At 48.3% G+C, this 12,512-nt stretch overlaps 1 protein-coding gene across 5 annotated transcripts in view; it reads right to left on the reverse strand.

Annotated features, from left to right (window-relative positions):
- LOC143721223 (uncharacterized) overlaps nucleotides 1-12,512 on the reverse strand; it is a 132,609-nt gene that overhangs the window by 60,927 nt on the left and 59,170 nt on the right. The gene's annotated exons all lie outside the window — the stretch shown is intronic.

Raw genomic sequence — 12,512 nt, forward strand, 5'->3', positions numbered from 1 at the left:
GCTCTCAGACAGATCACATGTCAGAGCTACGTCTTCACGCTCCAGGTGTTTATTTAGTTTTTTTTCTTCAGCAACTTGTTCAGGTTTACATGCCTCAAGTTTCAAAGAGGCCATTATTACTGGAAAACCATGTTAAAACAGCCATTAAATGCAATAATATTTCATAAATATGTTTATAATTTATGCCTATCCAATCTAGAACATGAAGAGGGGAATTCACTAAGAATTTCGCCCAATGACAACACTTGCAGTTTATTGATCATTTATTATTAACAAGGATTTAAAAGATGTCCCTCCACATTATGCATCCTTCTTGTTAGCACCATAATTTTATGCAATTTGAAGTTATAAACTATTCCATATTAAACATTGATATCCTTTCAGGGAGTGAATGCTTGAACAAGCAAAAGCCTCCTCTTCTGATCACTTTAAGGCCTGGTTTCACAGACAGGGCTTAGATTTAGCCAGGATTAGCACTTTGTCCAATTAGGCACATTTAAGAAGCTTTTATAAACGTGCCTTAGAAGAAAAACATTACTGATCTGTATCTTGAGACAAAACAATGGCAGTGATATATTTTAAGATATATCAGTGACTGGAGAACTGAACTGAGAAATGGATTGGAGAAGATTTCCATGTCAAAGAATGTGGAGCCTGAGACCCACACCTACCTATTACATCATCGCCACGCACCAATGATATGTCAATTTGACCTGGTTTTCAGTTTAACAACTGTGAATTTGCAAAGTAAAAGATTTCCATAATATCAGAAACCTTTAACTGTTAACATGCATCAGCAGATAACTGCATGTTAATCTCTTAAATAGTGTATTTTTACAAGTAACGGTCATTAATAAGGTCAACAAAACCCTACATTATTCAACATGCCCATGTCTTGTGCACATATTTATGTTTTGACATCAAGACTAGAGCAAAGGTTCAAGCCATTTAACATTATGTGCATGTTCTGCATGAAATGCAAATGTTTTAGTTCACCTTTATGTGGGTTGTTTAAAAAATGCAATATTTTGTGCTAACAATAACAATATGCTAAATCACAAGTGAGCTGGAGGTGAGTCAGGTCTACTCTTGAACATGGGAAGTACCGTGCTGGCACACCAAACCCAATGGCCTGGTGAACTCATCCCAGCGTGATCTCACTGAAGGTCCTGTTCCGACAGTGAATGCTAACGTTGAAATGACCGAGCTGGGACGCTCACTCTGTTAGCATTGACAGAATGAGACAGCTGGGTCAGTGTCCCGCTCGCCGGGAGAGCAGATACCATATCAGCAAGTTTTGTGCCCTTTGTGTGGACACCAGGGATGGAGGAGAAACATGCTGTAGCTTATGTTACATACACTAAGTGATGTAATTTAGCTACTGATTCATTACCTTAGTTTAGCTAAACTAGAAGATTAGAAACTATCTATTTTTTGCCAGCAATTCCTTGTTTCTTACATATTCAATAAAGAAGCATAGTGTGGGTGTATCTACACCATTAAAAAACTTAAGACCACATAAACAAATTGGTTCTCTGTGACGTATTTTGCGATGGCTTCAACAATCTGCTGCCTCAAACAGGGTGTACTTATGGGTTTTCTTCATGAACGAAGTAGGTAAGGTTGAGGTCAGGACTTGAGCCCTGCTGAGAATTTATCACCCCAACATAAAATTAACAAGAGAAAGGAGCCGTAATTGGCAGGCCAGTTGGTACCCGGCCAATAAAGTTTACAGCAAAGTTAAAATGAAAGTTTACAAGAGACAAACTCCCCTCGTTTATTCTGAAATTAATGTCTTTGGTTGTTTATGGCTCTGTTGCCTTCTGACATCTATTTTAAAAGAAATGCTCCCAGAAGCAAGTTTATGGAGTAGTTTATTATGTGGTCTCAAAATTCATGGGCATAAATCGTAAATGCTCTGTATTTGATTTTCTGTATTGCCTGATGATGAAAGCCTGAAGACAGAGATCTGCCCATTAACTCAAGCTCAAAGTACACTTCCTTTTGACAGAAATACTTAGCGTATGTATAAAACTTAATGCATAGCCTTTCTAAGTATACTCCATTTGATAGCTTGTGTGAACACAAGCAGTCGACTCATGCAAACTAGAAAGTTTCATCCTTTTCCATTGTCTGCATTTCTCTGCACTGTTGTGACCAATGAAAACTTTCCATTCTTATAAAATAAAGTTGCATGCATCTTTGAACCCACTCACAAAAGCACTCACTATTGTTGTCGCTAGTAGTTTGTCGTTGTTGTAGTTCTGTTTCTTTTGTTGCTCTTTCGACCGTGAAACAATGGCCCAGACCGTGTTGCCACCTTTTGGACCACCTTTTGGCTGTGCAAGTACAGTAAACGTATAATGCTGATGATGAAACTTACATCACATGTACTGTAAGCATACATTAGAGTACGAGTAAACAGCAAGGTATACTTTGGACTTCAAAGTTCCCCAAAAAATTAAAATTCAGTCCTATTTTACTCACCTTCATGTGATGTCAAACCAACATGATCTTAAATATAAAAGTAAAAAAGAAATGCGGAGCATTATTGGCCTTGGTGGGTAAAGAGTATGCAGCAGCAGGTCAGGCTGGTGCATGTCTTCATACTATGTCCATCTTGCAAGCATATCAGGCTGATCTGCTAAGAGACTTGGATGAAAGTGAGGGGGCGGGGCCAGACACTATTAAAGTACAACACCCGGGCAACAGATTTGTCTCTCCAGGCCACCAAGGAGACAGCCACAGTCATCGGTCGATCTTGAGCAGCCCTGGTGGCCACGGAGGGGCATCTTTGGTTAAATCTATCTGGGCCTTTTTGATGAAGCTGTCACTTTAGTCTCAAGAGGTTTCAGGAGGCAAAGAAGAACAAGCGGTGGCATTCCAGAGGTATCTCCCTCGCCGAGCTCAGGTCTCAGGGGCTGCTGGGAGGGAGCAGTCCCTGCCATCTATGAGCTTCTCGTATAGGATGCATCAGAAACAGAGTGTCGCCTCCATAGCCCTGAACCCGCCATCCCCCCAAAAAAGGGGGTCGGGGCATCACTCTCACACAAAGCCTTCAAGGGGTAGAGCATATCGTCATTATTTCCAAAAAGGCTTTGGCTAAGAGATCCTGACGCAAGTGGTGTCAGGACTCTGAGGGGAGGCCCCTCCAGGGTAGTGGCTTTTATAGTCATCATACGTTGCCTGCTTTTCCTGCCCTCAGGGGACCGTTCTGCCAACCCCGCCACCTCTGGTGCTTCAGGGACACTGCGGTTTCCAGTGAGTTCAGGTCTCAGTGTCCGCCTGAAGATGTTGCCGCACTGGGAGATTCGCCCCCTCCGAGGAGGGCTTTAGAGAAGCCAGTTCAGTTGTTCCCTGCCGGTCTTCCACTTCAGGGTGACAAGCTGACTACTCCAAGAGTCCTACTCCAAGACCTGCAGACTATAGAAAGAGGCTACAGAATTTAGTTTGGTTCTCATCCGCCTCGGTTCAACAGGATCCTGCCCACACTGGTAGATCCCAGGCAAGCTATGGTAATGGAACAATAAGTCATAGCTCTTTTGGGGAATGCACCCAAAGAATTTGTTCCTCCTCCCGGGGAAAATTCCGGGTTCTACACCTGGTTCTTTATCATTCCGAAAAAGGATGGGGGGTTACGTCCAATTCTAGATCTGTGTCAGCTGAATCGCATGTTGAAAACATTCAAGTTCAAGATATTAACTTTGAAACTAATCGTGACTCATATCAGATCCAAGGAATGTTTTTTTATGATAGATCTCAAGGATGCAGGCTTCCATATATCCATCCTTTCTTAACACAGGAAGATCCTCTGGGGCGCTTTTTGTGGGCAAAGCTTACCAGTATTTCTTACCATCTTCCTTTCCATCCAGTCTTGTCACCCGTAACTTCACAGAAAGCGTGGATGCAGCTCTGGCTCCGTTGCGACTTCAGGGCATTCGCATACTGACCTATATCAATGATTGATTGATTTTGGCTCAATCAGAGCAAATCAATCAGCACGTCTGTCACCTGCACATATTGAATCGATCTTTTCAGCCCTAAACAAGATAAAGCTAGTCCACTGTCAAACAATTTTAAAGACTGTTAGGTCTGATGACAGCTGCATTCAATGTGACACTTTTTGGCCTGCTATACATGAGACCTTTGCAGTTGTGGCTCAGGACCAAGAGGTTTTCCCCCGAGGGACAACCCGTTTTGCATGATCAAGGTTACGCGCAAGTGACTTCGAACCATGGTGATGTGGACGAAGCCATAGTTCTTGTCCCAGGGTTGTGTGTTTGGGGTGCCTTGTCATCGCAATACGCTTTTGCCTGACGGGGGAGTGCTTATGACAGCCCTCACAGGCTGGGGAGTGATTCTAGAGGGTCATAATTTCTCATGGCACATAAACTGCCTGGAAACTGCTTTGAAACATTTCCTTAAAGACCTCAAAGGACAGGACAGACAACACATTTGTGGTCACTTGCATAAATCAACAAGGGGGTCTGTGCTCATGCCCCATTAGCAAATTGGCATACCAGGTCCTCCAGTGGGCACAGGGCAAACTGCTCTCACTTAGGCCAGTGTACAACCCAAGAGAACATGAATCAGGGAGCAGACATTCTGTGAAAGCAGGGGCTGAGGCCCGGGGAATGGAGACTCCACCCCGAGGTGGTGAAGATGATTTGGAGGGAGTTTGGCCAGGGGGAAGTGGCCAAACTCCCTCACACATCCCAGATAGCACACTTCTATTTGATGTGATATTTACATCTGGAAGACGTATTTTTAAGAGTGTTTGCTCATCTGCAATACGTCTATAGGACGTTTCCTGTCAGATGTAAAATAGACGTTTAGAAGATGTCTTCAAGATGTAATGATTTAGAATGCATGTTAAACTGACATCTTCTAAACGTCTATTTGACATCTGACAGGAAATGTCCTATAGACGTATTGCAGATGAGCAAACACTCTTAAAAATATGTCTTCCAGATGTAAATATCACATCAAATAGAAGTGTGCTATCTGGGATCCAGCCCTAACTAGGGTTGGATGCCATAGTACAGACGTTGCCATGGCTGCATCTTTACATCTTTCCCCCGATCTCTCTGCTCCTGGGAGTTCCAGATAGGGTTCAATCAAATATGAGTAGCCTCTTTCTATCCGGCCCGACTATGGTTTTTGGACCTGACTTCTTTCCTCAATGGCTCTCTGTGGGAGATTTACATCAGGAGGGACCTTCTGTCTGAGGCATTGAGCACAAATTTACGCCCCCACCCAGAATTGTGGAAACTGTGCGTTTAGCCTCTGAGGGTGCCCATCTCTTAAACTCTGGTCTCTCAACTGTGGTTGTTAAGACCATACTTAACTGTAGTTATCCCTCCACGAGGAAAACTGCAAGCCTTGAAGTTAGGAGTTTTCACCTTTGAACCCATTGAAATTGTTGCAGAGAAATTTCTAACCTTGAAAATGTCTCGGTTACGTATGTAACCCTCGTTCCCTGAGAAGGGAACGGAGATGTTACTTCGGATGACGACGAATGGGGGTTCGCTTAGAAAGCCTATCAACTTCGAGTATTACAAAACAAACCAATGGCAAAGAAATGCCATGGGTCTGCGGAATTTGCATAGCGTAATTCCGCTCCACCTCGTGGGTATAAAAGGAGGAGGCCGCAACATGCAGATATGTTTCTTCGCTGAGGAGCCAAGACTGAGCTCAGGCGATCCCTGCGGTACAGCGGAAAGTGGCAGGCAGACGTAACCGAGACATTCCCTTTCGTTGTCACTCCGAGTTATGTCGGATGACGACGAATGGGGTTACCAGTCCAATCACGCCACCTTCTCGGCTGTCTTCCGGTGCCCTGCGTAAATCTGGGATCGCTGTCGTGAGACTAACACGGATGAAGGACTGCTATTTAGCACAGGAATACCAAAGGTACACTGGGGAGCATATCCCATAGCTTAGAGGAAATATGCAATTATTGCCAACCCAGAGGGGGGGACTTAGAGAATACACATATGACCCGGAGGGATGCATATGGAGAACACTGGGGTGTCCAGCCGCAGGTGGAATATTTCAACCCCAGGGGGTGGCAAGGTGGCTTGCCAAGGGAAAGACACATGCTCAGAGAGGCTTATAGTGGAAATACACATGTGGGGGTCGCTTGGAGGAGGGACCATGCACACGGGAGGCACCTAGCCGACGCGCAGGCAATAGACACTGGCGCCGACGTCAGGAGTGCTGGAGTAGCTCAGGGCTTTCGGAAAAGCTCACCTGAGGAGAATATCACACGTATCCAGTCCGCTGAGTGGAATGGCGAGCAAGCGAAGACACCTGAGCGGGTCCAGTACTAGCTGGTTGAAGCGAGTACATGAGAGGACACTGGCTCCACTCGGAGATTGTAGAATCTGGCGAATGTGTTCGGTGTGGCCCAGCCTGCAGCTCTGCAGATGTCTGTTAGCGAGGCGCCATGCGCTAGAGCCCAAGAGGACGCCACACTCCGGGTGGAGTGGGCAGTCACACCAAGGGGGCACGGTCGACCTTGCTGCTGGTATGCCAAAGCAATGGCGTCCACTATCCAGTTAGACAACCTGTGCTTGGAGAGAGCCTTTCCCTTCAGCTTCCTACCATAACAGACAAAGAGCTGGTCTGAGGTCCTGAAACACTGCGTCCTGTCTACATAGGCGCGGAGAGCGCGTACTGGACAGAGCAGTGCCAAGGCTGGGTCTGCCTCCTCCAGGGGCAGCGCTTGCAGGTTCACCACCTGGTCCCGGAAGGGAGTGGTAGGAACCTTGGGCACAAATCCGAGCCGGGGTCTCAGGATCACGTGAGAGTAAGCCGGCCCAAATTCCAGGCACGCTTCGTCAACGGAGAATCCGTGCAGTTCCCCTACCCTCTTGATGGATGCCAATGCAACCAAGAGCACTGTCTTCATTGACAGGAACTTAAGCTCCACTGATTGCAAAGGCTCAAAGGGAGCACTCTGCAGGGCAGTTTGAACCACTGAGAGGTCCCAAGAGGGAACGAGAGGAGGGCGAGGAGGATTCAGTCTCCTCGCTCCTCTCAGGAACCTGACGATCAGGTCGTGCTTCCCAACAGACTTACCTTCGACCGGGTCATGGAGTGCGGCAATAGCGGCAACATAGACTTTCAGGGTGGAGGGAGACAGCCTTCGCTCCAACCCTTCTTGAAGGAAGGAAAGCACGACACTAATCGAACATCTCCGGGGGTCTTCTCGGTGAGAAGAGCAACAGTTGGCGAAGAGGTTCCACTTCAACGCATAGACGTGTCTCGTGGACGGCGCTTTAGCGGAAGTGATGGTAGCCACCACCGCTGGTGGTAGGGTACTCAAACTTGCCTCGTCCCGCCCAGGAGCCACACATGGAGGTTTCAAAGATCGGGACGAGGGTGCCATAGAGTGCCCCGTCCCTGAGAAAGGAGGTCCTTCCTCAGGGGAATCTGCCAAGGAGGTGCTGTCGCGAGGAGTACTAGTTCGAAGAACCAGGTCCGGGCGGGCCAGTACGGCGAGACCAGAATGACCTGCTCCTCGTCCTCCCTGACCTTGCGTAGGGTCTGCGCAAGAAGGCTCACTGGGGGAAACGCATATTTGCGGCCCCGCGGCCAGCTGTGTGCCAGTGCATCCATGCCGAGCGTGCCCTCGGTCAGGGAATAAAACAGGGCGCAATGGGTCAAGTCGTGAGAGGCAAACAGATCTATCTGTGCGTCCCCGAACTGGTCCCTAATCAGCTGAACCGACTGGGGATGGAGTCGCCAATCTCCCGGGAGGGCTGAAGCCGTAAGAGCTCGTCGGCTGAACAGTTCAGGGCTTCGGGGATATAAATGGCATGAAGCGACCTCAGATGCTTCTGACTCCAAATGAGGAGGTGGCGGGCGAGTTGCGACATACGGCGAGAGCGTAGACCACCTTGATGGTTGATGTACGCTACAGTGGCGGTATTGTCTGAACGGACTAGTACGTGTTGGTTCTTGAGCACGGGCCGGAAGCGGCGCAAAGCAAGACGTACAGCCAGCAACTCGAGGCAATTGACGTGCCACAGGCATCGGGGTCCTGTCCAGGAGCCCGCGGCAGCACGTCCATTGCACGTGGCACCCAATCCCATGGAGGAGGCATCTGTCGTTACAACAACATGCCGCGAAGCTCGTTCCAGGGGCACTCCGGCCCGTAGAAAACTGAGGTTCGACCACGGGGTGAAGGTCTAACGGCAGGTCGGAGTAACTGGTACTCGGAGGGTGCCGTGTTGCCATGTCCACCTCGGGACTCGGTCGCGAAGCCGAAGCGGTCTCATATGAAGCAATCCGAGTGCCGTTGCCGTGGCTGCAGATGCCATATGCCCCAGGAGCCTCTGAAAAAGTTTAAGTGGAACCGCACTCTTGCCCTCGAACTGTCTCAGGCAAGTCAGCAGTGACTGCGCGCGCTCGCTCGTAAGCTGCGCGGAGATGGCGACCGAGTCGATATCCATACCGAGAAATGAGATCCTCTGCACGGGGCAAAGTTTGCTCTTTTCCCAGTTGACCCGAAGGCCCAGTCGAGCTATGTGCCGGACCACTAGGTACCTGTGTTCGCAAACCTGGTCTCGAGAGTGAGCTAGGATCAGCCAGTCGCTGATATAGTTCAGGATGCGAAACCCGTGTTCCCGAAGCGGAACAAGGGCTGCCTCAACGTCCTTCGTGAAGACGCGAGGAGACAGGGCTAGCCCGAAAGGGAGAACCGCGTACTGGTATGAGGGTTCTGCCCGGTCGGCTGGGTGGAGGCAGCAGCGGGCCGTCGGGGCAGAATATGTTTAATAGCCTCAGTCTGTTTCTGGGCGGTGGAGAACTGTTGGGCGAAATCCTCCACCGCACCGCCGAATAGGCCGACCTGGGACATGGGTGTGTCGAGCAGACGGGACCGCTCAGCATCCCGCATGTCAGCCAAGTTCAGCCACAGATGTCTCTCCTGGACCACAGCCGTGGACATCACCAGACCCAGGGAGCGTGTGGTCACCTTCGTCGCCCGGAGGGCGAGGTCGGTGGCGGCGCGCAGCTCATCAAAGAGCCCTGGGTCCGTCCCCCCCTCGTGCATGTCCCTGAGCATCTGGGCCTGGTAGACCTGCAGGGTGGCCATGGCATGCAAAGAGGCAGCCGCCTGTCCCGTCGCTCTGTAGGACTTAGCCACTAGGGTAGACGAAAACCTACAGGCTTTGGATGGGTGCTTAGGCTCGCCGCGAGAAGAAGCACTCTGAGGACACAGCTGCATCGCAATCAAACATCGACATCAAACGACGGTCCTGCGGGAATCCCCTGAACGCTCGCGGATGGCAACACTGGTGAAGGTACTGTGGGGCATGGACAAATAGTCGGCGCTTTGTTCCACACAGTCACCCTCAGATCACCCTGGCCACCAGCCGAAGTACAGCCTCTCGAGGAGGCGATAGATCGGGTGTGGATGAGGGGACTCTCACTCTTGCGAGATCATTGAGTCTGGATCTAAGTGTTGCGATGGTCATGTTCCCACAGAGAGAACATTGCTCATCCACGAGCGCTGCTCTAGTGTGATTAATGCCCAAACACACTAGACAGCGCTCGTGCCCATCAGAGTCAGACACAAGCCGACCGCAACCAGAGGTGCACGGGCGAGGCATCTTTAAAAAGACCTTTAAAAATCTTTTTGTGAGAGAAACTCAGTGCTGAAGCACCCGCGGAGAACACACTCACTGGCAAACCACGCTCAGATAGGCAGGAAGTGTGCACTCGCAGGGAGATCGCCGTCACACCAACACTGGAGAGTTGCTCGTCTCGTAAGATGCTGACAATCAGAGATAGCTTAGGGAGTGAAGAATTACACTTGGCTCCGAAGCGAAAAACATATCTGCATGTTGCGGCGTCCTCCTTTTATACCCACAAGGTGGTGCGGAGTTACGCTATGTAAATTCCGCAGACCCATGGCATTTCTTTGCCATTGGCTCGTTTTGTAATACTCGAAGTTGATAGGCTTTCTAAGCGAAACCCCATTCGTCGTCATCCGACGTAACTCGGAGTGACAACGAAAGGGAACTGTTTTTTTTCCTGCTGGTTATTACGTCTCTAAAGAGAATAAGGCCCTATCCCAAATGGCACCCTAACCACTCACAGTCTTCCTACGAGTCTGCAGTTTCGTGATGTAACGCCGCTTTGACTGTCGGGAAGAAGTCTGCTGCTGAGCTCGCATCACCCCTCTGAAACCTAAAATGACATATGGGACACCCTACAGTCTCATGGACTTAACAGAGACATTTGTAAGTCCAGAAGACCGAAAGTGCATATGAAGTGTACCATTTGGGACAGGGCCTAGGAGACCTTTAGGGCCTGTCATTTGCCCCTTCGTGTTTGGAGTTTGCACTTGGCATGGGGAAAGCTTTTCTATTAGTGATGTGCCTGAAGCCAAATACTATGTTCGTAAGGGAAATTATGCATTCTACTGAGCCTCTAAAGGGAGGAAAAAATATATTTAAATGTTTTTGCGTTCTCTCGCAATTATATAGTTGGGTAATTATATCGTATATAATTTGTGGATAACAGGGAGCTGCTCGGTTTTAAATGCGCACTCACTTTTCACTTTCAAATTCGCCATCACATATACTCTGTGTATAGGGAACGGTGGTATTTACCACACATTTTACTAGATAAGATATTTGTCAATGACGGTCAGGATCTGTTGCGCACCAAATCCTCAGATCCTGTCAGTCTTCTTTCCTTATTATCTTCATGTAATAAGTTCAATCTGATGTACTGTGATGTAACCGACTACTGCAGCAAACCTAATGGGCTTCATAGAATGCATTAGTCATTTTCTGTTTTTTTTTTAATTATTATTCTTATTCAATTGTTCTCACTGTCTTACATCGAATCTTTTCCAAATTCGGATTTAGGCTTCAGGCACATGCCTATTTTCTACACCCTAGACTGGGGTCCCCACTAATGTGATGCAATCTAATCACTATAGATCTGGCCTTTTGATGTCCTCCCTTTTGGATGCCATACCAGGAGAAGCTAAACTTGCCCAGTCAGGGCATTGGATGTTTATGTCAAAAAAACTGCCCTGTGGCAAAACTATGATCAATTGTTCAAGTGCTTTGGGTCACCTAGACAATAAACCACAGCAACCAAGCAAAGAAAGAGCAAGTGGATAATCAAAGCTATTTCTCTTGCATAAGAGGATTGTAGACAGACTTCACCTATGGCTGTCAGACCTCATTCAACTAGCAGTTGATACCAATCTTTCAATGATACTCTTTGATACCAATCTTTCATATGAAAGTCACGTGTCTAGTTTCTCTAAAACCGCATGTTTTCATCTTAAAAATATATCTAAATTACGTAATATGTTCTCAATGAAAAATGCAGAACAATTAGTTTAAGCGTTCATGACATTAAAGCTAGATTATTGTATTGCTATTATGGGTGGTTGCCCTGCACGCTTAATAAACGTCCCGGGTTACGTATGTAACCCTAGTTCCCCGAAGGGACGGACGCTGCGTGAAATCGCAGTGGGAACGCCCTCAGCGTGACGCGTCTGAAGCATGAATGAAATCAGTCAATGGAGAGAATGAGCGTACGGCGAGTGACGTCATCGACCAGGAAGCTATAAATATCCCCTGAGTACACAACACGCCAGCTTAAAAGTTACTGAAGCAGCGACCCAAGGGGATGCCGAGAGTATGGCAGGACACGCAGCGTCCGTCCCTTCGGGGAACTAGGGTTACATACGTAACCCGGGACGTTCCCCTTCAGGGACTACCGCTGCGTGAAATCGCAGTGGGAACGCAATACCCACATCCCCATACGACCAAATCCCCGTCGTGTGTCATTAGGAGACACAAACCGACGAGAGAACCTGAGCCCCGGGAGTGGAGGCTAAGCTAATCGAGGGAATAAAATCTAACGAAAGTGTGCGGTGAGGACCAGCCTGCCGCATCACAAACGTCCTGAAGAGAAGCTCCTGAAAGAAGAGCTGTAGAAGCAGCCATACTCCGGGTGGAATGAGCCCTTACAGCCAAAGTGAAGGCTGATGGGCCGAACCATAAGCAAGTGGGATGGCCTCGACCACCCACTTGCTCATCCTTTCTCTAGATGCAGGACACCCTTTCTTAGGTGACCCAAACAGACGAACATTTGTTCCGATCTCCTCCACAGGGCAGCTCTGTGGACGTAAGCATCAAAACCCAAACTGGGCACAGCAAATTAATTTTCTCCTGGTCTGACGTCAGAAAAGGCGGAGGACAGAAAACCTGCAGAACTATAGGTCTAACTGAAACAGTTGGAACCTTAGGAACATAACCTGGTCTCGGAAAGAGAAAGGCCTTAACCAACCAGGAGCAAATTCCAGGCACGAGGGAGCCACCGAAAGTGCTTGAATATCTCCAATTCTTTTTAGAGATGAGATAGCGAGAAGAAGGATAGTCTTTAGAGTAAGAAACTTTTCCGAAACTTCCTCGATGGGCTCGAAAGGAGCAAGGGAGAGACCTTCTAAGATGACGGCCAGATCCCAAGCTGGT

Source organism: Siphateles boraxobius, unplaced genomic scaffold (genome assembly GCF_051911475.1).
Source record: "Siphateles boraxobius isolate OS27281-9 unplaced genomic scaffold, OSU_SipBor_1 65, whole genome shotgun sequence".
In the NCBI taxonomy this organism is placed as follows: Eukaryota; Metazoa; Chordata; class Actinopteri; order Cypriniformes; family Leuciscidae; genus Siphateles; species Siphateles boraxobius.